The sequence below is a fragment of the Syzygium oleosum genome, unplaced genomic scaffold (genome assembly GCF_021117445.2).
Source record: "Syzygium oleosum isolate NSW1041296 unplaced genomic scaffold, Sole_v2.1 Sole_v2.24, whole genome shotgun sequence".
In the NCBI taxonomy this organism is placed as follows: Eukaryota; Viridiplantae; Streptophyta; class Magnoliopsida; order Myrtales; family Myrtaceae; genus Syzygium; species Syzygium oleosum.
Genome location: NW_026607508.1, coordinates 354,266 through 380,995, shown reverse-complemented (window position 1 = coordinate 380,995; position 26,730 = coordinate 354,266). Strand labels below are relative to the sequence as shown.

Sequence of the window (26,730 nt, the reverse complement as noted above, 5' to 3'; positions counted from 1 at the left end):
CGTGAACCGACTTTCGACCATGAAAATTGTCGAGGTGACATTTTGAGCCAATGTAGGTCGATCCAAGGATAGCTAGGGATCAGTTCGCCATTGTCATACGAGTAGATCGCAGGTGATACCGCTTGACCATGAAATGAATTGACGAATGACCCTAAACCTATACCAAACGATCGTGCCCGTCAGAACTAGCGATCGATCCTCGCGATTAAGTGACAACCGAGGTCATCACGACCCAAGTGAACTTGAACGTGGCTTGATTCAGTATCGGCCACGGGTCAAAAGTGCGAATTTCACCAAAAGCCACCCCGTTAGTCTAAGAAACGCTCATGTTACGTTATTTAGAACTTAGTCATTAAATTGAGACCAAGTTGGGCATTGAAAATTTAGAAAGTCATGACAGATCATTTGGACGACGTTACCATTAGCCTGATCAACCTTAGAATTGTCCGAATCTTTCAGAAAAATCGAATTTCGGCGAGAAATGGAAAATGACCATTTTACCCCTGGAAGTTTGTTAAGGCCAAGTGTAATTGGGGAAGGGCATTTTGGTCATTTCGCCCTAGTATTAGAAATAGAAATTTTTGGACAATTTTGCCCTTGTGAATTTTGTGAAATTTCAACTTTGCCCCTGGATATTTTGGCCAGGGTTAATCCGGACCGTCGATCTTAGAATAAGATCGAATCTTGACCGTTGATTGGATTTTAGAGAAGAGAGCATGATGGTCTTTTGGCACCTCAATAATTAACCTTGGACTATTTAGTCCAAACTCTTTCTCTCTCTCCTCACTCTCTCCCTCTCTCTCTCGGCAAAACCCCCCACCGACCGATCGCCTCCCCCCCTTGGCTGTACCACCGCCGTGCAGGCCACTGTCCGCCCGTCGCCGCCCGTCCGATCACCGAGCCGTACCCTCGCCACTCTCTCGTCGCCGTCTCTCTCTCTCTCTCTCCCCCCTTTCCGTGGCCGTGAGCAGCCGGCCGAGCAAGCCAACCGTCCACCCGCCTGTCCAGAGCAGCCACTCGCCGGAGCCGCCGCTCGCCTCCCACTGCCGCTCACCTCACCGTCTCTCTCTCCCTTGCTTGTCCCCATCGAATCACCATCATCTTCATCTTGTCCTATTCAGCTGCCGTCCAGCCAGCCGCTTGCCGTCGCCGTACTTCGCCGCCAAGCTGCTCGCTGCCGCGTGGCCACCGATCAGCCACCCTTTTCACTCTAGCCGAGCTAGCCTAGAGTTCAAGTAAGTTGCCCCCTAAATCCTATTTAGGATGTCGGATATCGGTAGACATGATTAAGGGCTGAACGGACTTAATTAGGGGCTGTTTTGGCTAGATTAGTGGCTGTTTAGGGCTGAATTTGTGGCTGTTCGAGGACTGATTGGTATTGGCTGAATTGAGGTTGAATTGGGGATGTTTCGGGGCTAAATTGATGCCGAATTGAATGCTGGAAATTGGGACCCGTATTGACGAGCATATGGTTCGATTTAAGGGCAAATGGTGTCGGTTTGGTGCGATGTATAGTGGCTGGATTGTGGCACTATTTATAACTTGAAATGAGTGTGGAAATGCTGAAATTGTACTCATAACGTGGCTGTGATTGTGGGCCCGTTAGCGGCCTTGTATGTTCGTTGAATTGTGACTTGATTGATTGAAATGTGGGTCGTTATGTGCACGCATGGGCTGAATTGAATTGATTGTCAATTGGCCGTGTTTGGGTGTTTATTAAGTATGAGAAATTTGTGTGGTTTGGTGCGTGCACGGGTCAAGTGTGATTGGCTAATATATTGGCATGTTGGTGTCAAGTAAGTGAACGAGTGAAAAATTATGTGGTGGTGCGGTATCTGTGGTGACAAAAATCCCTGAGGCGGTACCATTACGCAGGGAATTGATCCGTCCTGAGGCGGTACCATTACGTGGGACGATGCCCGGTATTACCGGAGGACGGCCAACCTGAGGCGGTACCATTACGCGGGTCATTGGCGAGTCGGATGAAAATAGTGTGATGAGGCAGGATCGAGTGCGTGAAATGAATTTGGCATGTGCGTGTGGTTGGAAATTGTGCTATTGTGGCTAACGTGTAGGTCGCACGCAGGAAAAGCCCAAGTAAGTATAAGTTGTGTGCTTGTTGTGTAGTGACATTGAGCGTGTTTCTGTTTGAACTTGTCTTGATGTACGTGATAGCCTAGGTGGGGTTTAGAGTGTGTGCTTATTGAGATGTGATCTCATGGTCGTTTCAACCAACAATTTTAGAACCCCGGCCTGAACAATGAACCTTCCGTCGCCGCCGCCGCAGCGTTTTGGGATTCCTATGCACACCGATCACGATGTCGTAGAATACCCGATAGATGATAACATAACCTGAGTGAAGCATACTACCGTAGTTTGGGTAGACATAGGACTACCTCTCTGGCAGGCCCATACCTACAACGCCTGGATGTTTAGAAACGGGATAGATGAGTTTGGCCCCGTCCGAGGCTTCGATGTTCTTTTTGATGGAGTAGGAGATTGGGATCCGACAGCCGTACCCCCTCCTGACGGCGAGATGACTAGTTTGGAGACTAGTCTGGCGCAGTCTGGACATCAGGCCGCTACTGCAGCACCTGAACCTCCCGTGGCCGAGCATGAGCCGGAGCCGGAAGAATCCCAGGCGGGGTATGACCCGATGGATGTAGATCTCGAGGTAATACCAGAGGAGGAACCAGAAGAAGAAGAAGACCCTGAGGACGAACTTGAAGAGGCGCTGGAAGAAGATCCCGAAGAGGAGCCCGAAGACGACCCAGAGATGGAACCAGAGGACGTACCCGAGTATGGGCCCGAGTATGTGCCAGAGGACGAGTCAGATGGGCAGCCAAATGAGGAGGAGCGGGTCGAGGTTCCAGCGGAGTCGGGTGATATAGACAACCCGATTGAGATCGAGGCCGAGTCGGAGTCCTCAGAGGAGCAGACAGTTTAGGGGGATTCAGATTCAGGTCCAGAGGAGTCAGACTCTGAGTGGACGCCATCCAGAGGGCGCAAGGGCTAGTGTAGGGGCTAAGTGTAAGCTTATTGAAGTGTACCATTTTTGGAGATAGGGTATACCCAGGCTGCTGATCTTTTTGATGTCGGTGGTGCATAGTTTAGATATTCGGTGTGCTTGTATATTATGGGTTGTATATGTGGATATTGTATAAAGCTGGATAAGTAATGAATATGTTTATTCTCCCTTTTACCCCCAGTTAATTCTTGTCCGGGTGTTGGTGGCTTTCGCTGATGTTTTAAATCTCTGATAAGTTGAATTAGGTCGACGATATCCTGGGACGTCGCATTATTCGACCAGAAAAGTGTGTCGCATGCTCGATGGGGTTTCGGGGCGTGACATGGAGTCTCAGTAATGATCACATTCGATCGAGATCCAAAGTTTACTGCAACTTTCTGGCAGAGTCTCCAAACTGTTATGGGAACGAAGTTGCAATACAGTACAGCTTATTACCTGCAGACGGATGGCCAAACAGAAAGAACTATCCAGATCCTTGAGGATATGTTACGAGCATGCATCGTGAATTTCAAAGGGAGTTGGGATGAACATTTGCAGCTCATTGAATTTGCATATAACAACAGTTACCAGCAAAAGTATCGGGATGGCACCATTCGAGGCATTATACAGTCGAGCTTGCAGAACTCTAGTCTGTTAGGACGAGGTCGGGGAAAAGAAGGTCACGGGTCCAGAGCTAGTCCAACTCACTAATGAGGTTGTGCAAGTGGTTAGAGATAAGTTGAGAACTGCCCAAAGCCGATAGAAAAGTTATGCTGACAGACGTAGGAAGCCTCTAGAGTTTCAAGTAGGCGACCGCGTGTTTCTTAAAGTGTCACCCATGAGAGGTGTGTCGCGTTTTGGGAAGAAAGGTAAGTTGAGCCCTAGGTACGTAGGACCTTTTGAAATTCTAGAAAGAATAGGGAATTTGGCTTATCGGTTGGCGCTGCCGCCGAAACTTGCTCAGGTGCATGATGTGTTTCATGTGTCCATGTTGAGAAAGTATGAACCCGATCCGGCACATGTACTAAATTTCGACGAGGTCGAATTGGACAGCAGAGTGTCCTATGTTGAGGAGCCTGTGCGGATCGTGGATTGTAAAGAGCAAGTGTTGAGAAATAAAACTGTTCCCGTAGTAAAGGTTCTATGGCGACACCACGGCATAAAGGAAGCTACTTGGGAAGGTGAGGAAATCATGAAGCGGCAGTATCCACATTTATTCGAGGAACTAGGTACGTGTCTAAATTTCGAGGACGAAATTTTATTAGAGGGGGAGAATTGTGACATCCCCGATTTCGGGCCTAGGAAGCCGATGGCTGGTAATAATTGGATGAGCGAGTAATTCAAGTCGAGGGTCGGTAATGGAATGGACAGTATGATTGGAACGAGTGTACTGAGGGTTGGTCATGGTTCGATCGAAAGATTGTCCATGAATTGGCCTAGGGATAGACAGTGGAATGACCCCCTGACTATGTAAATGATTAGAGTAGTACGACCGTGGAGTGACCCTTCGACCATAAGGGCCGTTAGTGGAACGGTCCGGGATAAATGTGGATTAGTCCAGTGTCGGCAAGTATCGATCGCGGGTGATACCGCACGGCCATGTGTTAGTCCCGGATGACCATGAGTTAATTTCGGGGTGCTGAATTCCACAAGGCTACATGACAACCAAGGGTCGACCATGGATCGTTGATACTCGAACGTGGCTCGATCACGAATCGGCCACGGATCGTTGCGTTGAGTCGGGTAGACCATGGACGAGATATGTGCCAAGCCATGTGCCTAGTGGCTTAGTCGTGGCTCGAGTAAAATTGCCGGTCGCGACGACTAAGGCCATGTGCCCGGTCATGATCGGCCATCGTGCCCATCAGCCAGGCCACGGACCGGCTACGTGCCCAGTTGTGTGCTGGCCATTGTGCCCAACCATTGTACCACCTGTTGTGCCCATAAGATCTGGTTCCGATTCCGTCCCGTGCCCAAGAAATATGACCATGTGTCGTGCATCGTGCCATTCATGGGCCGTTACGCGTGTTTGGCCATGAACCGACCCCTCGCTCGTATGACCTGGCATGGTGCTCGGCACGTTGCCCGTGCGGCCCGGCGCAACGCCTGTGCGGCTCGGTCTTGCGCCCGGCCATGTGCCCGTGTGACCCGACGACATACCCGGCCATTTGCCCGGTTAGCCTGGCCATTTGTCCAGGCCACTCGAGAAGCCCAATTTGGCCTAGTTTGGCTTAGATTTTTGTAGGGCTATGTTTGGTCACTTGTGAGAGCTTTTGCACACTAAACCTCATTTTAAATGGGATTATTAGAATTATTTATCGCGAGAAAACTTTCGGAACTTATGAGAATCAATATGATGCGGGGTTGCGACTATAGCGCTGTTTAGCCAATTTCGGGTAAATCGATTGGCCCGAGAGATGTTTGAGTGGAACCAACTAGCTTGTAGGCCTCCCACGGTTTAGATTTTGGCTGAAGAAAAGAGACAAAAAGGGTTGACTTGGTCAAAGGTGCAATTATTGCTCTTAAGCCTTCATTATTGGACCCCCCATGAGGTGTTCCCCCTTCCATTATTGTGCAAGCTGAGTTGTGCCCTCCATTATGGCTCATTTAAGGTACCTTGGTGACTAATTGGCCACCAATAATAGAGCCCAAGGCAAGGCCAATAATTGGCCAAGCCAAGGAAGGGCCGAAGAAGGCCATTCGACCAAGGGGGGAAAGAGGGAGAGAGAGAGAGAGAGGGCCAATGAGGTGAAGATAAGCTTGGCCCCTTCATCATTTCCTTTGGCCTTAGTCCATTAATGGCATTAAATGCATGCCATCATAACATTTGACTTAGAGGCCCTCCATTGTTGGTTTAGTTCTAGGGTTTTCTAGGGTTTTCTAAGAGTTCTATAAATAGCATGACATTTCCCCCCTTCTCTTTCTTCTCACACCAACCTCACCATCATCTTCTTCTCCCTTTTGTTTCTTGTTTTTCTTACCCTTTTGGCCCGAGAAGCTCACACCCAAACAAATCCCAAACTGGCCCGTATTTCTTCTCGTTTCTACCCAAGAGCCCACGGTTGGCCTTTGTAGGCCTAGGCTTGCTCGGCCAAGCAAGAAGGAAGCAAGGAGAAAGCCTGAAATTTCCCGAGCTCACCCGTCTCTAGCCTGTTCTCTAGTTTTGTTAGTTGTTGAGTAAGTGAATTCCCTAATATCGGGAAAGCAAGTTGCGATACGTTGTAACATGGGTTGCTTGGCCCGTTTTCTTGGTTTCATGGTTGTTCGTTCTTTCTCGACTAACAATGTTCATGTGTGATACTCACGTTTGATGTTTGTTTTTGTTGGTTTCGTAGCATGACTTTGCTATTTGAATTGCCATCGATGCCGATACGGTAAGAGTCGACTTGTGCGAACGACGATTGTCTCGTCTTCGATTGATATTAGAGTTTTTACTAACTGGGTCCCCCGACTCACTCCCGTTATCTTTCCTCTTTTCAGGTTCGTGATATGGCATCTCCTTCAACCCGGTTCGAAAACCCAGTAGAAATGCAATCCGAACTCCTCACTGTGATCGACGCTCGGGAGAATCGCGCTTACTGTCAAATCACAACCTATGTGATGGTCGACGAAGGCCGTGATGAGTTAGTCCCTCACCCGTACGAGGCGTGGTACCGCCTAGCGAACGGAGAACGGGTTGGACCACTTCGCGGGTTCAACTGGCCATTTGGAGGATCGGGCGGGTCGGCTCCGGGGCAAACCGGGGGTGGAGCATGAGATGGCCAGCCGGACGAGGAGTGGGAGGAGCGGGAGGAGTGAGAGGAACGAGAAGCTATAGCGAAGCTAGGAACCCAAGCCAAGTTTTGTTTGTTTGATAGTAGCTTGTGTCGGAAACGCCCTTGGAATGGGCATGTAAAATATGTAATGGCTTGTAAGGGCCCGTAAAGAAGGGCTCGACATAAATAAGCACGTATCGTGTAGATATAACGTGCGCAGTTTGTTTATCTCACTCCTGTTTGTCTCGTTTATCGTTTATTTGCTTCCGCGTGCGCATTTGATTGGGCAAAAGAACACTACAAGTGCCATAACTTGTGTACGGCGCTTACTTTGGTGCCATAAGTTTTTTTTGGATCACTTTAGTGCTAAAATTTTTGAAAAACGATAACTTAAGTGCTAAAATTTTTGAAAAACGATCACTTAAGTGCCAACTCCGGTGCCGTACACAATTTTTCGCCGGAAATCCGACGTGGCATTTTTTTTATTAATTTCTAAAGCTGACGTGGCTCGTCGGAGGCTCGCCGGAGATTGGCACTTAAGTGATCGTTTTTCAAAAATTTTAGCACTTAAATGATCGTTTTTAAAAAATTTTAGCACTTAAGTGATCGTTTTTCAAAAATTTTAGCACTGAAGTGATCCAAAAAAAACTTATGACACTTACGTGATCGTTTTTCCTCCGACTTGACACCAAAGTGATCCGAAAAAAAGTTATGGCACCAAAGTGATCTCCGTACACAAGTTATGACACTTATAGTGTCCTTTTGCCCATTTGATTGTTTAAAATAAACGAGACGAACTAATATATTTCCGCGAGTCACGGGTCCGTTCGGGTCATGTTCGGTCACTAAGTATCGATCGTGATTCCGAGTCGGGACGTGACAGTACATAAGGTTCGACGTCGATTGCTCGTTTAGCCTTCAACCACTTTGTATACTCGTTGGATGCCGAGAAGAGTTTCATTTCTCCTTCCAAATTTTCAAGCCATTGCACTATTTGCTTGGTTGATTTCTTCAAGGAATTCACGGTCCTATCAACTCTTATCTGCAAATCTTTATTTTTCTTTTCCGGTAAAGGTTTTTGTGATTTCTCAAATGTGAACTCCTCAGGATGCTAAATAGGTGGAACTTACTAAATCATTCCGAATTGCCATACGACTCTTAGTGGGCAATAAGCAGTCCCCCCAATCAATCCAAGCAAAGGCACCAAATTGCCTTCTTGGGAAGTAATTTGAGCTTTCGCTATCTTCGGCCATTGAATTCTCCATTGAAACTGGTCGGGAGTTAATGCTCTAATGAAGTTTGCCCACTCATGAAAGGAGTATTTTGGCAGTTTGTCTTGGAGTTTCAAATATTTCTCGATAGGGTTGGTAGATGAGTCGGTCTCTCGAATGCGTATATGACGTTCCCAAGGTCGGATATGGGAAATAAACCACACAGAAAGTAACCCAGCTGAGGCTTGAAGTACACCTTTTTGCTGATTTTGGTATTTGTTCAATGAAATAATGGTCTCCGCCAAGAACATATTGGAGAAGTCCCATTTTAGGCAAGCTTGCCTAGCAATTACTGCAACAAGAGGATTTAATCCAATCCTTGATGCGGGGAATAAGACAAATCCGAAGAAGGCAAGAATGAAAACCCTCGCGGAAGTATTTCTAGTTTCTTTTGGCAATTTGGAATAATTGGCCATCAAGTAAGATAGAAGAAATCTCCCAGTATTTGACTTGATCAATTTTTCCATTTGAGGGGTCTTCAAGTTTAAGAATTTGGCTATAACAATCGTGGGTGGTAATCCAATTGGGGGCTCAACGATTCTTGACTCGAAATCAATTCCAATGGTTGCCTTATATTCTTCTAGTGTAGGTACCATCTCGTGCTCACCCAATTGAAATGTGGCGGTGGTAACTTCCCAGAAATGGGATAATGCTTGAATTAAGCTCCCTTGGTACTCCAGGTTGATGAGTTTGAACAAATACCCAAGTCTTTCCTTCACGTATGCTTTATTGTCTTTTGTCATGTTTACCCACCATGCCAAAAGCTCCTTTCTTGGAATTGGAATGACTTGTATGTCTAGTTTCCCCATTTCGATCTCAAGCATGTAAAAGAAATTGATTATTATTCACCATGGATTACTGATTAATTTTAATGCATCCATTTTCAATTATATGTCCTTTTGAGGTAAAATGGAGGTAAAGTATACTTGCATACTTAAAAAGTAATGCAAATGTCACTTTAAATCCATTTAGGCCTTAAAAGAGCACATAGTTGAAATCGAGGATGAATTCAATGTTTGATATAAATGCCAATTTCATCACATTCCATTTAGACCATAAAGTCCTAAACTATGGTTTACAATTTCGAATACATCGAAATGAATGGATAAATAATTGAATGCCGCGGACCTATACATTTCATCTAAAAATGAAAGAATAGTCGTAATGGAGTACGGCGCCTTAATTATTCACTCTAATATGAAAAGGGCATTTAAACCAATCATTGATCATTGTTTAGGCATTTTTTTTGAAAATATGCTAACTAACTTGCAAAATTATAAAAGAAGAAAATGGAACGATACTTGCTTACCAAAATGTTTCGGTTTGATTTTAGGTATACCAACCACAAAGACAAGCAAATGCAACCAGTGAGGTTTTGACGCCTAAGGTATTCTAAAGGCTCGAGGTCACCACCTTAATGAATAAGGGATTCCATCCCAATAGGCAACCAGCCTAAAGTGAAAGAATATTATTCCATCTCGATGATCGGTATTGTATTTAAACGATCCCATGAGCAATCGTCTCACAGTTTCACCTAAACATATACCTCCTAAAGGTGGACCTAATTGTAGCCGGAGTTGGGCCACGGGTGGTGTATGCTAATGGTGTAGTGCCTAAGCTATTCAAATGCATGCATATCAATTAGTAATCAAACAACACTTCTAAAATAACCATTTCACATTCATTCTCGACACCATCCTGCAAAACAAAGGTTAACATAGACTGCACCCCTTATACCTCTCGTCTGCAAAAACATTTAACACAATTGTCAGTGAGACGTACTTGGGATCCTTGCGAGCACAAATCACAAGCGTATCGTTCTATCTAGGCCTAAGTCCACTTAGAAATGGTAACTCCCCAGTGGAGTCGCCAAGCTTATCGCGCCGCCTTTTTTTTTTTTTTTGGGACTTTCAGGGTTTGCGTGCTTAGGAGGTATTTCTGTGCAAGGTCTCTCCCAGACCATACCTCACGTGATAGCGGATGATGATTTCCTATTTAGTCTAAGTTCTCGATTTTGGAGTCGCCACTAGTCATTATTGGTAGGTTGACTAGAAACCTAATTGGGATATAGGAGAAATACCACGATTCTACGAACTAGAGATTCTGAGTACGGGGACTTGGTTACGCTAATGATCTTGAATCGAGATCCCTAACGCCTTTTCAGTACCTAAGAATGATACGATGTCTAACGTGTCATGCAAGTTTCCGAGACTTATCCACTAATCCCATCCATTCTAATTGCGGGGAAAATCAATCAAGAATTAAATGTGCAATCAAGGTCAATCAAACCAAACAATCCTAAATTGTCTCTAAAAATCAAAATGCACCCAAAAACATCAAAATCCTAATGAAGCCCTAAAGGCTTATTCATTTTATGATTTGTGTCTTTTTAGAGTTTTAGGGTTTTTTAGGGGTTATAACCCTTGAATTTGAGATTTTTCTAAAAATGCCACTTAGGCAGTTCCAAAAATTCAAATCACACTTTCCAAGGTTGGCCACAGTGTTTTTGGACCATTTTGTAAATTTTTGAATTTTTTGATTTGATTTTTTTTAGAATTTCATTAGCCGAGAATTGATTTTTATGGATTTTCGAATTTTTTTTATAGATTTTCTGAAATTTTCACATTTTTATTTGTATTTTCAGAATTTTCTGGATTTTTATGAATTTTCTAAAAAAAATTGAATTTTTATGAAATTTTCTAATTTTTTGAAATTTTTATGAATTTTCCGAAAAATTTCTAATTTTTTTTGGATTTTTCTGATTTTTTTTATTTTTTTATTTATTATTTTTGAATTTTCCTGCCGGGATGGTGAACCGGACCAATCCGGTTCAACCCGATTTGGCTTGGCCGAACCGGGCCTCGTTTTCGAGGCCGCCGGTTTGGGTCGATCTCTGGCGACCTTCCAATGAGTTCATTGCCATTCTGTTTGGTCTATTATCAAGTTCATATGTTCCAGTATTGATCTAGCCTTCTAAGTTCGTCACCGGAACACCTCCGGCTAGCAAAAAATTGGATTCAAAAACCTTAACTGGCAACCTATTCTAATATAGCTATTCGAGCTCTCAAATCATAACACAGAACGCCCTAGCCGTCTAAATCGGTCAAAATAAGTCCCAAACCATCAAACAAAGTTTAAGAAGACTGACTTGGGTGGCCATTGGCCACGGGAGACACTCCAGCGAAGGTTCTTCGAGCTCCGGCGAGGTGGTTTTGGTAACGGCCAACTCGGTTTATGCATATTCGACGATCAAAATGCAATCAAACATCACAAATATGATTAGAAACGGTTTTTAGACGTCAAAGGACTTAGAATCATCAAGGAAATCGCATGATCATCCATATTAAACTCAAACTCATTTTCTGGAATTTTGGAAAACCGTGATAGACATCAAACTTTACCCGCTTTGAAAGTGACGAAAATGGAGTTTCCGAACCCAACGATGACTATAAAATGATCTATTGATATCAGTTCTTCAAGCCAGTGGTCGCCGTCTCGCCAGGAAAGGTCTGGACTCGCCGGCCGAGCTCGAGTTTCAGAGCTTCACGACCAGCTCCGGCACAGGCTTTCCAGGTGAGGAGGTTCACCGTCGGAGCCAATTTGCCGGCGTTTTTCTTGTCGGGAAAACGCCGATCACTCGGTCCTGGGAACCTCAACACATCTCTCAAGCTCAAACTCCTTTCTCTCTCTCTAGTTCTCTCTCTCTCTCTCTCTCAGTGATTTCGTCGAACACCCTTCCTGCACGGATAATGATTTTTTCTCCCTTTGTAGCTCGATTTCCCGCCCAAAATCCATTACCACCAACCTCCAAATGGTTGTAACGAATCTCCAACGCCAGTTGGAGATTCTCCAGCTGGTAAACTCAATTTTCATGTGCTATATTAATTGGATTAAGTCAATGAAGTGGCGGGTTTTAGAAGATATTTTCTGGGTTTGTTGCACGTTTTGGGCCAGTCAGGTGAGGAAGAAGGGTAGACCCAGGTCGGGTCAGGTTGACCCGATCGACCTGGTAAGCCCGGTTCAGACTAAAACCTCTAATTGAGGTCAATTTTAACCGAATTTTCAAAATTAAATCCTAAAATTGAATTCCACATCACATTATAAACCCAAATATGTGATTTTCCCCAATTTTTGACATAATCATGTCCAAAATTTTCAAATTTTTGTACTCGGGTTATTAGGGTTTTGCTCAATTCGATGTCTTAATGATCTGATTAGGCAAAATTAATGCCAAAATTGAATTACCCACATCTGATTAACCCTAGAAATGATAGTCTTATGGTTCGACAATTTCGAATTGGACACAATTCCCAATTTGGGCTTAAAATTCCTAATTTCCAATCGAATTTTGGGGATTTCCGATTTCTTTGAAAAATTGTTCAATTGGACTGACCATTAAGTAATTCAAGGTCCCAGAATCATTTGTTGTGAAGATATTATGACTTAAAAATGACTAGAAAAGATTTAATTGAATTTTTGGTCTAATTTGGGTTTGATTTTACCCAATTTTGGGAAAAACACATGCCCGATTGAGATTTTCCAAAATTGATGATGCATTAGTGAAATTGGATTTAAAATAAGACTAAGGACTATTTTTATGGAATTTTCTGATTCCATTTGCTATTTTTCTTGATTTTCTCACTCATTTTGACTAAAAGAAATTAAAGAAAAATTCAGGAAAACGCTAAAAAAAATCATTTTTGGTTTAGAAATATGTTTCTAGGCTTGGCCAAGATTCCTAGTCCTAATTTTGAGATTTTTGAAAATATGAAAAAAATTGAGCTAAAAATCAGGTGTCAACACGTTTTGTGTTATTTCAAGAACTCGGGCTCACCGAGAAAGAGACCGAATCTCTCGTGACAAGGGACCCGGATTTGAGGCTGAAATCTATCGTTTCATGGCAGGCTTGTGTCGTATCTTTGAAATCTGTAGGAATTAGTGGCCTTGAGTTCTGTCGTTTGGTTGCGAAATGCTTTTATGGGTTGGCAGCAGATGAAATTGATCCCTTGATACCCTTCATGCGCGGCAATTTAGACGGAAAGGTTGACCTGACGCAGCTCAAGCGTCTCTTTATGTCAACAGAGCCGCATTTCTCAATCGGATTCGAGGAAAAGGTTAATTTTGTGATTGACAGGGGGATTCCTAGAGAGAAGATTGTTCATGTTCTCAACAATATGAATTTGACGATGACTATGTCTCTTAAGCCGTTTGAAGATTGTTCATGTTAAACAGCTATGGTGGGGTTGATTTGATTGAGAGGCATCCCCCCATTCCTAACTTTGATATGGATGGCCAATTGATTCCAAGAGTGGAGTTTCTCCTAGAACTTAGTGGAGGAGATGAGGATGCCACCGGGGCAGTGATGAGCAAACCCTGCCATTTTGAAATGCCGTGTGGAACACTTGGAAAGCCATGTAGAGTTCTTGAGGTCAATTGCAGGATTGATCGAGAAATGTATAGGATCATTCTGGTATTTCCTAACAATGTTAGTGCGAGCAAGGAGAGGAAGTTGCATCCCGGAATTAGTTTTCTCAAAGAATGTGGAATGAACTCCAATGGGATTTTCAAGTTCTTGACAAAAGCCCCTTTTGTTTTTGGGTCTTTCTCTCGAGGGTAACATTGCTTATAAGCTTGGTTTTTTTGGTAAAAATTGGTTACAAGTACAAAACGAAGGCATTCACAGTTGCAATAGGCGCTGTGACTAGGACAAGTTGTGAGAATATGCAAAAGGTGATTGAGCTCTTCTTGAGTTATGGGTTTTCCTGTGAAGACGTGCTTCTTATGAGTTGAAGCATCCTCACATACTTCAATACAATCCTGATTCTCTGGAGGAGAAAGTCGAATATATGGTAGGGGAGACGGGAAGTGACCTTGACGAGTTATTAGATTTCCCTGCATTCCTTGGTTACAAATTCGAGAGTAGAATTATGCACAGGAATGAGGTGAAGAAGAAGATTATAGGAGAAGGAATGTCGCTCAAAAATCTGCCAAGTGTTTCGTCCGAGAGATTTGCAAAGAAGAAGCTAGAAGAGCAGGCGCACAATGCCTAAAAAGTAAAAGGGTTGCTAAGTTTCATCCGCAGAACTTCACGGCCAAATTGATGGAAATTGTACTTTGTTTTCTCAAAGCTTTATAAGTTCACGGTTTTTCTTTTTTTTTTCCAGGTAAAATTCCGGCTGGGACTTCCTTAGGTGAAGATAGGAAGTCATTTGTTTCATCCCTAAACTTGCAAAGCCATCATGAAGTTTGAAGAAAATGGTCGATACCCAGTTGAATGAAATGACTGAGTATTCTCCATTTTAATGTTTAAACAACAAGAAAAGAGGCTGATCTTTATAACTGTCAATTACAAAGGAATTCACCTTGAATTGATAACAATGTTTCTTTGGTTGCTCTCACATTTTTCTATTCTTAGTCCTGAAACTCGAAAAACGTGATCTGACATTGAAAATAATCTTGTTAATGGGCATGAGGCATCAAGACATGGTTGCCCTTGTTATGCAATTTAGATAGATTTCCTAACAAGGATGGTCGGAATCAATAAGTTAACATGATTGCAAGCCATCTATGATCAAGAGAGTCATCTCTGTTGAGGAAACTTCCTGATTTTGTAGTTGACAAAATTATCCATGATTAACTTATAAATCTGATATGTACTCTGAAGTATTTTGATCTAGGTAAATATATTCTGGAAGAGGTAACTTTAATACTTCAAGAGAACTTAACTTTCTGGACGCTTAGACTCTACGAGGTTCAGAAGGAAAACTTTAGACTCTACGAGTTTCAGAACGAGAAGTTCAAACCCTACTGGTATAGACACTTAGACGTTATCTTAAAGTGTCAGAGAACTTCAGACTCTATTTCTTAATGACTCATAATTTACTAAAGACCTACGCTGACTCAGGTTCTAAATGTAAAGCAAGAACCAGAAATTCTTCATACTCAGAATTTATTCGGAACGAAACATAACAGCTAGTGATCTGGCTTAGATTTCACAAAAGGAAAGTTTTGATTAACTCAATTTCAGCCTAATTGATTGACAATCAAACATTATGACAAGTATATATTACAACGAATAAAACTCTACTTATGGAAACCAAGATTCTAATTGAATGGGCGATTAGATTCAGTGGGATTCTGATTTTGTCAACCAACGGCTACTCAATCCATTTTATACAAATCTATCCAAGGTGAAGATTAGAAGATGATCCTCTGAAGACCGTCCAACGGTTAGTTTGGAAGTGAAGGTGTCACGCCCCGAACCCCGCGAGCGCGCAACATCCTGCAATGGTCATTATGATGCGACGTCCTAGGACGCGTCGCCGACCCAACATTTTATCTTTTGATTACGCATGCGGAAGCTAAACAAAGATTCACCCAGACAATAACAATAAACAAGGATAGATAGGAAAACGGTTTACAGCATTGAAATCAAAACACCATTTTAACATTTACTTGATTAACCCCTGGGAACATTTTTACAAGCCCACTTCGGGCATTTCCATAAAAGTCTACAAAAAGATGTCAGGCTAGGGTCAATCTACTTCACCAAAAGTCAGCTTCCAAGCACCCCGAACCATACTGGGTGCATCAACATGCTAAGGGCCTGAAAAATGTTTAACAACCACAAATGAGATAGAAATCTCAATAAGTTAACGCCTAAGCCCCGTTTAGAAGGCCAACTCACCTCGGGGGTCCCTAATCACGCGACCATGCACTGGACACAAATCATTAACCAACCATAGGCATCCTTACCTTGCCTTGGCACACATAATATGCATAACATAGATAGTCATATGTCACAACGATGCATCAAACATATCGCATACCCAGAACGTGTAATGAGATTTCCCATGCATCAATGCATCACAATCGCGCGTGTCTCGATTATAAGGCAAAATCCACTTGGGCACGTCCCATACCATGCCTAGCAGTTTCTACCCCATAATCAAGCACTATGCATCACACGTATTCCATTTATTACGCCCCCTCGGGGCCACTACACATCAAGCAATCTGTAGCAAGATGGCAGTCTTCCGGACCTATCCAGGCATCGTCCCACCCTGTTGGGCACGGCATCGTCAAACGATCTACAGTAAGACGGCGTTCTAATACGGCAACATCAAACGATCTACAGTAAGATGATATCCCATAAGGAGCATCAACTCCGGCCTCGGGCTGCGACAAGGCATCCGGAGTATCAGCAATCCAGATAATCTCCAGGCATCCGATAAATCGAGTATTGTCAAGCGATCTACAGCAAGACCCCGATAAATCAGGCATTGTCAAGTGATCTACAGCAAGACGGCTCCAACGTGTGACCACACGAGCACACAAGCATTCAGGCCAATTCTTATCTTTTCATTTAGCCAATACATCCATGAATCGTGCTCACATCAATGCCACACAACAATAACATGTGGTCACACATGCAAAAGGCAATCGACTTTGTGAACCTCATTTTAAAACATGAATTTACAAAAGCATTCAACATCGGATCACAGCCAAATAAACATTATTGAAAAGCTAGGTAATTGTGGTTACTGTCTCTATTAGGCCGGAAATCGAAAGCCAAAGATTTCAAGTAAAGACCGGCAGATTATGGAATTCTAGTAAAACTGGACAGATTTGCATGATTTGGGAAATCAACTTCAAAAGCATAGAAAATGGTTTCCAAAAATTATAAAATTTGAATATGTTATAAACAAGACCTTCACAATTATTTTCCGTGAAGAACACAATCCCAAAATCCTTATACAAAGATCACTTTTGATGGCTCGGAAACAACCCAGAACTGGTCCGCCGGAACAGGGGAACTCAACCAAAAGAAATACTCGTTTTACAAACCAAATCCTTTCAAAACACTTTGAAATTTTTATACGTTGTAGACATGGATTTCGTTTACAAATATTGTGAAGGACGTATGGTCGAAATCGAACTGGAAATTTTTATAAAAATCTGAGAAGGCACGAAGGTCACAGAATCCACAGTATAAAACAGTTCTGATTCGGTAAGAAATTGGACCTTCGTGTAACCCATTTGAGTTCAGAAAAATCTGAAATTTAAGTATGTTATAGATCAAGATCTTATGAATAACTTTTATGAAGAACACTTTTCAATATTCTAACCACAAAATGCTCTATAAAAATGGAAAACCAGGGACATACAGTAAAATCAGTTCTGAAATCAAGATAAAAACTCCAAGAAACGCCTTCAACTTTGAGATCCACCACTTCTCAGCCATGAAAATACCATACCAAGAGTTCAAATCAACATCCAACATCTATTTCAACTTAGTCTAGCAATCAAGACCTGCCAACGCTCATTCTAGAAGTTCAAATACACTAAAACAATAACTAGCTAAACTACCCTACGCAAGTTAAACATCCTAAACAAGGGATTAGATGTTAACTTACTCATCTAACAACGATGACGATGCGAGGACGACGGCGACGACATGGGCTGTCCGTGGCGGCCTCGGCTTGACACGGCAAGCGGCAAACGGTGGTGAATGGCACACGGCGATCTACGGGGCTCAAGGATGGTGGTGTGAGGGGCTGGTGGATGAACAGCGGTGGTGGGTTATTCGGCCGAGAGAGAGGGAGAGAGAGAGAATAAGAGAGAAAGTGAGGAGAGAGAGAAAGAGGGTTTAAATTTAAATCAAGATCAATGGTTGAGATATGTTCTTGATGCCCAAGCAAAGATCAAGGGTTAGGATGTGTTCTTGATGCTCAAGCAAAGATCAAGGGCTAAGATCAAGCCTTGCTCTCCAAGTTCAATCCAAAGGCCAAGATTTAATCTAACAAAAAAATTTCTAGAAGGGTAATTTAGCAAATAATTTTCGATGGCCAATTCATAAAAATTATGAGGCGACGTCCTACAGTTCGGGTGTGATATCCTTGAGCACTCGACACGCAAAATCGGATCATAATTCGTGGCTGAAATCGATCAATCGCAACTATAGTTTATCTCGAACTAACGGGCGGCTGCTAGAAATAAATTCTTCGATAGCCTTTCCCCTTTGGTTAGTATTCCCTGGGTGATCAGACCAGAGCGAGAATTAATTAATAGAGCATCGATGAAATCACCATTTCATAAATCACCAAATTTGGTCGAATTTTCAGGATTTCACAATTCTTCCACCCTTACAAAAATTTCGTCTTCAAAATTTGAATTTACATCTAATTCCTCAAAAAGAAAGGGGTATTGACGCCTCATTATCTCTTCACTTTCCCACGTGGCTCCCTCGGTTCCATGATGTTGCCACACAAACTTGACTAGAGGAATAGTTTTGTTTTGTAGTACCTGCTCCTTCCGATCCTCAATTCTCACTGGTCTTTTCACGTACGACACCCTATCGTCCACGTCTATCTCTTCATAATTTAGAACGTGGGTCGGATCCGGCTCATATTTCCTTAGCATAGATACGTGGAATACATCATGTACTTGAGCCAACTTTGGTGGCAAGGCTAGACGATATGCCAATAATCCAATTCGCTCCAAGATCTCGAACGGTCCTACATATCTTGGGCTTAGCTTGCCTTTCTTGCCAAAACGCGAAGTTCCTCGAATTGGTGATACCTTGAGGAACACGTGATCTCCCACTTGAAACTCCAATGGTCTACGTCACCTGTCTGCATAACTTTTTTGGCGACTTTGGGCCGTCTTTAGCCTATCCCTGATAACTTTAACAGCATCCGACGACTGTTGCACCAACTCGGGTCTTGTGATCTTTCGTTCACCAACCTCAGTCCAACAAATAGGGGTCCTACAGGGTCTGCCATACAACGCTTCAAAAGGTACCATTTTAATACTTTGCTGATAACTATTGTTGTACGCGAACTCAACAAGATGTAGCTGTTCCTCCCAACTTCCTTTGAAATCCAGAATGCAGGCTCGCAACATATCCTCGAGAGTCTGAATCGTTCTCTCGGATTGGCCATCTATCTGCGGGTGAAACGCGGTGCTCTATTGTAATTTTGTTCCCATGGCGTTTTGAAGGCTCTTCCAAAATGTGGCGGTGAATTTGGGATCTTGATCCGACGTGATCGTCACTAGCACACCATGAAGACGAACTATATGTCTTACGTACAACTCAGCATGCTTGTCCATGGCAAAGTCCTTTCGCACCGGAATGAAATGAGCAGACTTTGTGAGTCTATCCACTACAACCCAGATGGAGTCATTACCTCTTTGGCTCCTTGGTAAACCCATCATGAAATCCATCGTAATATGCTCCCATTTCCATTCTGGGATTTCTAGCGGTTGCAGTAATCCACCAGGCTTACAATGCTGCACTTTCACCTGTTGACACGTTAAGCATCTAGCCACATACTTGGCAATATCTCCCTTCATGCCATTCCACCAATAATATTGGCGTAGGTTCTGATATATCTTCGTGCTGCCCGGATGGATACTATAGTTACTGCGATGAGCTTCTACCAAAATTTCCTCCTTAAGTCTTTCGTCATTAGGCACGCACAACCGTCCACGAAACTTTAAGATCCCATCTTCGATTATTTGAAAGTCGGGTTTTCTCTTAGCTGTGTCCATTTGCAAAATCTTTTGAAATTCAAGATCGGAAGGTTGCGCTGCTTTAATCCTGGTTTGCATTTCGAGCTCAATCCTGAGAGTAGCCATTAAACTCGAGAGGTGACTTACCTCAAACTTGAAATCCGAGTCTCGAATTCCTTCAAATAAAAGCCACTCTTGAACCATCATATGTGCAATTGAAGACTTCCGACTTAGCGCATCAGCTACCCTATTTGCCTTACCAGGATGGTATAGAATTTCGCAGTCATAATCATTAAGCAATTCCATCCACCTGCGTTGCCTCATGTTCAATTCCTTTTGCGAGAACAAATACTTTAGGCTCTGATGATCCATATAAATATGAAACCTTTCCCCGCACAAATAATGCCTCTAGATCTTTAGCGCAAAAATGATTGCCGCTAATTCCAAGTCGTGCGTCGGATAATTCAACTCATGCGATCTCAATTGCCGGGATGCATATGCCACAACTCTTCCATGTTGCATTAAGACACATCCTAATCCTTTGTACGATGCATCATTGTAAATTTCATAACCTCCTGATCCAGATGGTAATGTCAAAACAAGCGCAGTAGTTAGCTTCTGTTTAAGCTCTTGAAAACTGCTCACACTTATCCGTCCATTTAAACTTTGTATCCTTTTTCAGCAATCGCGTCAAGGGCATAGCTATCGCAGAAAACTTCTCCACGAACCTCCTATAATAGCCGGCCAATCCCAAGAAACTTCGAACTTCAATTACCGTCATTGGCCTTGGCCAATTCATAACTGCTTCAATCTTAGCTGGATCCACTGAAATCCCTTCTCCAGAAATCACATGTCCAAGAAAAGCCACTCGAGTTAACCAAAACTTACACTTACTAAACTTGGCATACAGCTTATGATCTCGAAGAGTTTGCAGCACTGTCCTCAAGTGCTGTTCGTGTTCCTCATAACTCTTCGAATACACAAGAATGTTATCAATGAACACGATCACGAACTTGTCCAAATACTCCTTGAACACCCTGTTCATCAAATCCATAAAAGCTACAGGTGCATTTGTAAGACCAAACGGCATCACAGTAAACTCATTATGGCCATAGTGCGTTCGAAATGCCGTTTTCGGTATATCTTCCTTCTTGATCCTCAGTTGGTGATAACCTGTTCTCAAGTCTATCTTTGAAAATATCGAAGCTCCTTGAAGTTGGTCAAACAAATCATCTATCCTTAGCAACGAATATTTATTTTTAATCGTCACCTGATTGAGTTGTCGGTAGTCAATGCAAAGGCGCAACGACCCATCCTTCTTCCTTACAAACAGAATTGGCACTCCCCAAGGTGATGCACTAGGACGAATAAATCCTTTGTCCAATAACTATTGCATCTAAACCTTTAACTCCTTTATTTCCAATAGCGCCATCCTGTAAGGTGCCTTAGAAATTAGCTCCGTACCAGGGGCCAACTCAATTACGAATTCTATTTCTCTTTCTGGGGGTAATCCAGGCAATTCTTGAGGAAAAACATCCGAAAACTCCTATACTATAGCAATGTCTTGCATTCTCTGCTCCTCGACTAAGGTGTCAACTAAAGTTACCAAATAGCCTTGACAACCCTCGTCCAACAACCGAGTAACTTCAAATGACGAAATTAAAGGAATCGACGATCCTCCTCGATTCCTGACAAACTCAAAACCAACACTCCCTAAAGGCTCAAACTGAATCGTCTTGCGGTAACAGTTTACCGTAGCTCGTTGTTTGGTGAGCCAATCCATCCCAATAATCACGTCGAAGTCAAACATCATCAAGACAATCAAATCTATGTTGTCCTCATGACCGCCAACAGATAACTTACAACCAGTACAACCTACTGCAAAAACTACGCTATCCTTTAAAGGGGTAGAACTACTATAAACCACTCCCAACAATTTCAGACTTAATCCCACTAATTCCACAAATTGCTTAGCCACAAACGAATGCGTAGCTCCAGGATCAAATAAAGCATAAGCAGCATGGTCATGTAACGATACCATACCTGTAATAAAGGCAGGTGAATCCTCCGCCTCCTTCCATATGACAGCATAGACCCTTCCTTGTACTTGGGGTCGGTTCAACTAGTTCGGCGGGGCATTCCTTGTCACGCCCCGAACCCTACGGCACGCGACAACTCTACCGCGGTCGGATATAGTGCGACGTCCCAGGACGCGTCGCCGACCCGAAATCCAAAACAGAGAACAATGCACATGCGGAAGCAACGAACACCCGTACAAATAAAAATCACATGACCAAGGATAGCAATAATTGCAATAAATACAACTTGCATTAATAACATGGATCTACAATATCCATTGACAGGCATATACCCAAATCAAAATGGGTCAACAGCCACTAACATCAAAAAGGGGTATGTGGCTCGGGCGGTCAGGGTACTAAACCTAGGAAGGGCACCTATCAAAAAGTGTTGGCCCTACCTAACTATGGTCAAGGGTGAACACTATGGTAACCAGTCCGGGTCGGACCCCGAGGACTCGGACGAATCGTCAGACGACTCGGACTCGAAGTCCATAGAATCCGGCTCGGACTCGGCCTCCACCGGCTCCTCCTCGAACAGCTCTGGCTCCAACTTCATCGGCTCCGGCTCGGGGTCGGACTCCCACTCCATTGGCTCTTCCTCCTCGGGGTCGGAATCCATCTCGACGATGATCGGCCGGGGATCAGAATCCTCCTCAGACACGGCCTCAGGGCTGGCTACCTCTCCATCAATATCCTGCGGGTCCCATTGGCTTACCCCGACGATCGGGACATCAAAGGTCCTAAGGGGCCCATAAACTCCAAACGGGTCCCAGAAACACCAACCCAGATACTGATGAGCCTCGAACTGTGGCTCGCCCACGTCGACCCAAACAGTGATAAAATGTCTAACATAAGTCTCCCCGTTCCCTACGGGGTACTCGATCACCGACCGCTCTATGCGGTACGGGATCCCAAAATGAATCGGCACGCCTGCCATCTCAAGGTCGGGGGTCTGAAAAGATGGGGTTTTAACAACAATGAGAATAAATCTTAGCGGGTAGGCCCCCTAAACCTAAACTAGGCTAACATGCACCTCCTGACAAGTATTAACCAAACACACAATTGAGCAATCACACGACTTAGGCCCTCGGGCCCAAATCAAGCATTTTAGTGACCTTGCATGTGACATTCTGAAATCCGACCCACTTGAGATTTATGAAATGAATGGTTTTATGAACGTACTTGTAGTTAGATCTCGCCCGGAACTGATCATTCCTGGGATACTAACCGTTAGGGAAAGGCTAATTAGGGATTTAAATTCGCGCGACCAAAGAACTTGATCGTGAACCGACTTTCGACCATGAAAATTGTCGAGGTGACATTTTGAGCCAATGAAGGCCGATCCAAGGATAGTCAAGGATCAGTTCGCCGCTGTCATATTAGTGGATCGCGAGTAATTCCGCTTGACCACGAAATGAACTGACGAATGACCCTAAACCTATACCAAACAATCGTGCCCGTCGGAACTAGCGATCGAACCTCACAATTAAGTGACAACCGAGGTCGTCACGACCCGAGTGAACTTGAACGTGGCTTGATTTAGTATCGGCCACGGGTCAAAAGTACGAATTTCCCCAAAAGCCACCCGTTAGTCTGAGATATGCTCAAGTTACGTTATTTAGAACTTAGTCAATAACTAGAGACCAAGTTGGGCATTAGAAATATAGAAAGTCATGACAGAACATTTGGACGATGTTGTCATTTGCTCGATTAGCCTCAGATTTGCCCGAATCCTTTAGAAAAATCGAGTTTCGGCAAGAAATGGAAACTGACCGTTTTACCCCTGAGATTTTGCTAAGGCCAAGTGTAATGGGGAAGGGCATTTTGGTCATTTTGCCCTAGCCTTAGAAATAGAGATTTTTGGACAATTTTGCACTTGGGAATTTTGTGAAATTCCAATTATACCCCTGGATATTTTTGGCTAGGAGTAATTCGGACCGTCGATCTTAGGATAAGATCGAATCTCGACCGTTGATTGGATTTTAGAGAGGAGGGCATGATGGTCAATTGGCACACCAATAATTGACATGGGATTATTTAAACCCAATTTTCTCTCTCTCTCTCTCTCTCTCTCTCTCTCTCTCTCTCTCTCTCTCTCTCTCCCTCCCTCTCGGCATTCCTTCTCTCTCTCCCTCCCGGTCGATCACCCTCCTCCCAACCGTGACTGTCGCCATTCGCCAAGGCTGGTCGCCGCCGCCGTCTACCCGTCTAGCCGGAGCCGCCACACGCCGGAGCCACCGCCGCTCACCTTACCCCCTCTCCCTCTCCTGTTTTCCCCCTCACCGAACCACCACCAGCCATCACTCAGTTCAGCCCAGCCGAGACAGACCAGCAGCCGTTCGCCCAAGCCCGCCATGCAGCTGCCGTCGCAGTCCGCCGAGCCGCTCGCTGTCGCCGATCGCCGCCGTGAGGCCGTCGATCAGCCGCCCCATTTCCACTCTAGCCGAGCTAGTCTAGAGTCCATGTAAGTCGCCCCCTAAACCCTATTTAGGATGTCGGGTATCGATAGACACGATTATGGGCTAAATCGGGTTAATTAGTGACGATTTAGGGGTTATATTGGTGGACTGATTTGGGGACTTGAATTGGCTTAATTGTGGGTGAATTTGTGATGTTCGGGACTGATTTGATGTGGAATCAGGTGCTGGAAATTGTGGCTCGTCTTGATGAGCATATGATTTGATTTGAGGACTAAACGGCGTCGGGTTGACGAGCCGTGTTGTGGCTGAATTGGGGAGGTAATTAGGGCTGGAAATGGACTTGAAAATGTTGAATTTTATGCCATGATTGTGGCTGTGTTTGTGGGCCCGATAGTGGCCTTGTATGTTTGTTGGATCGTGACTTGATTGATTGAAAAGTGGGCTATTATGTGCACGCATGGGCTGAATTGATTTAATTTGTAATTGGCATTATTGAGTGTTGATCGAGCATGAGAAATGTGTGTAGTTTGGTGCGTGCACAGGCCAAGTGTGATTGGCTAATGTATTGGCATGTGGGTGTCGAGCAAGTGAAGGAGTGAAAAATAATGTGGTGGTGCTGTATGTGTGGTGACAAAAATCCCTGAGGCGGTACCATTACGCGGGGAATTAATCCGTCCTGAGGCGGTACTACTACGCGGGACGATGCCCGGTATTACCGGAGGATGACCAACCTGAGGCGGTACCATTACGCGGGTTGTGTCGTAGGTGGTGGATGTTGAGCCTGAGGCGGTACCATTACGCGGGCAAGATACATGGCCTGAGGTGGTACCACTACGCGGGCCCCGAAGTATTGTGATTATGAGTTGGTCGCAGTGAACCTGAGGCGGTACCATTACACGGGTCACTGGCGAGTTGAGTGGAAAGTATGGGTTGGTCGCAGTGAACCTGAGGCGGTACCATTACACGGGTCACTGGCGAGTTGAGTGGAAAGTATGGGTTGGTCGCAGTGAACCTGAGGCGGTACCAGTACGCGGGTCACTGGCGAATTGAGGGAAATTCGTGTGTGAAATGTATTGGGATTGTGCATGTGGTTGGCAATTATGTTATTGTGGCTAACGTGCAGGTTGCACGCATGAAAAGCCCAGGTAAGGGAAATTGTGTGCATGATGTGTTTATTGAGTGATGTCCTGTTTGGTTTTGTCTGGAGGTACGTGATAGCCTAGGTGGGGTTTAGGGTATGTACTTATTGAGATGTGATCTCATGGTTGTTTCAACCAACAATTTGAGAACCTCGGCCTGAGCCATGAATCTTCCGCCACCGCCACCGCAGCGTTTTGGGATTCCTATGCACACCGATCACGACGTTGTAGAATACCCTATAGATGATAACATGACCTGGATGAAATATACTTCGGTGGTTTGGGTAGATATAGGACTACCCCTCTGGCAGGCTCACACATACACAGCCTAGATGTTTAGAGATAGGATAGATGAGTTTGGTCCCGTCCGTGGCTTCAATGTCCCATCAGCCATACCCCCTCCCGATGGAGAGATGACTAGTTTGGAGACTAGTCTGGCGTAGTCTGGACATCTGGCCCATCCTACAGTACCGGAACCTCCCGTGGCCGAGCCTGATCCGAAGTCGGAGGAGTCCTAGGTAGGGTACGACCCTATGGATGTGGACCTCGAGGTAATACCAGAGGAGGAACCAGAATAAGAAGAAGACCCTGAGGATGAGCCTGAAGAGGCGCTAGAAGAAGAACCCGAGGAAGACCCAGAGATAGGACTAGAGGTCATACCCGAGTACGATCCCGAGTTTGGGCCAGAGGACGAGTCGGATGAGGAGCTAGAGGAGGAGGAGCGGGTCGAGGTTCCAGTGGAGTCGGGTGACATAGATAACCCGATTGAGATCGAGGCTGCGTCGAAGCCCTCAGAGGAGCAGACAGTTCAAGGGGATTCAGATTCGGGTGATGAGGGGTCAGATTCTGAGTGGACGCCATCTAAAGGGCGTAAGGGCTAGTGTAGCGGCTGAGTGTAGGCTTTTTGAAGTGTACCATTTTTGGAGATATGGTATACTAGGCTACTGATCTTTGTGAATGTCAGTGGTGCATAGTTTAGATTTTCGGTGTGCTTGTATATTATGGTTTGTATATGTGAATATTGTATAAGTTTGGATAAGCAATGAATGTCTATTCTCTCTCTTACCCCTGGTCGATTATTGTCCGGGTATTTGTGGCTTTCGCTGATTGATTTAAATCTCTGATAAGTTGAATTTGGGTTGGCGATTTTCTGGGACGTCGCATTATTCGACCAGTGAAGGGTGTTGCGTGCTCGATGGGGTTCGGGGCGTGACACTGCAGGTTAGGCACATAATAATAACAATAGTAGTACAAAACCCAATTACGGAACATACGCGAAATCACTTAGCCACGAACACATGCCATGCACATGCTTGCACTCGTTAATGCACTTGCACACGTGCCATCACTATGCATATGCTCATGTTCATTTCTGCACACGTGCTAACTTTCCATTTATCACCGACCCGCGTTAAACGCATTATGTCCGACCCGCGTAAAACGCATCAGGTCTATCACATTTCGATCGATCTCCGGCCCGTGTAAAACGCATCAGGCTCATGACACAACTCGCGTAAAACGCATCAGGTTGGCCATCTTCCGG

General features: G+C 44.3%; 1 pseudogene; it reads left to right on the top strand.

The window, feature by feature from the left end:
* Nucleotides 1–14,083, top strand: part of LOC130134808 (transcription termination factor MTERF8, chloroplastic-like) — a 54,390-nt pseudogene extending 40,307 nt beyond the window's left edge.
* Nucleotides 14,084–26,730: the final 12,647 nt, after the last annotated feature.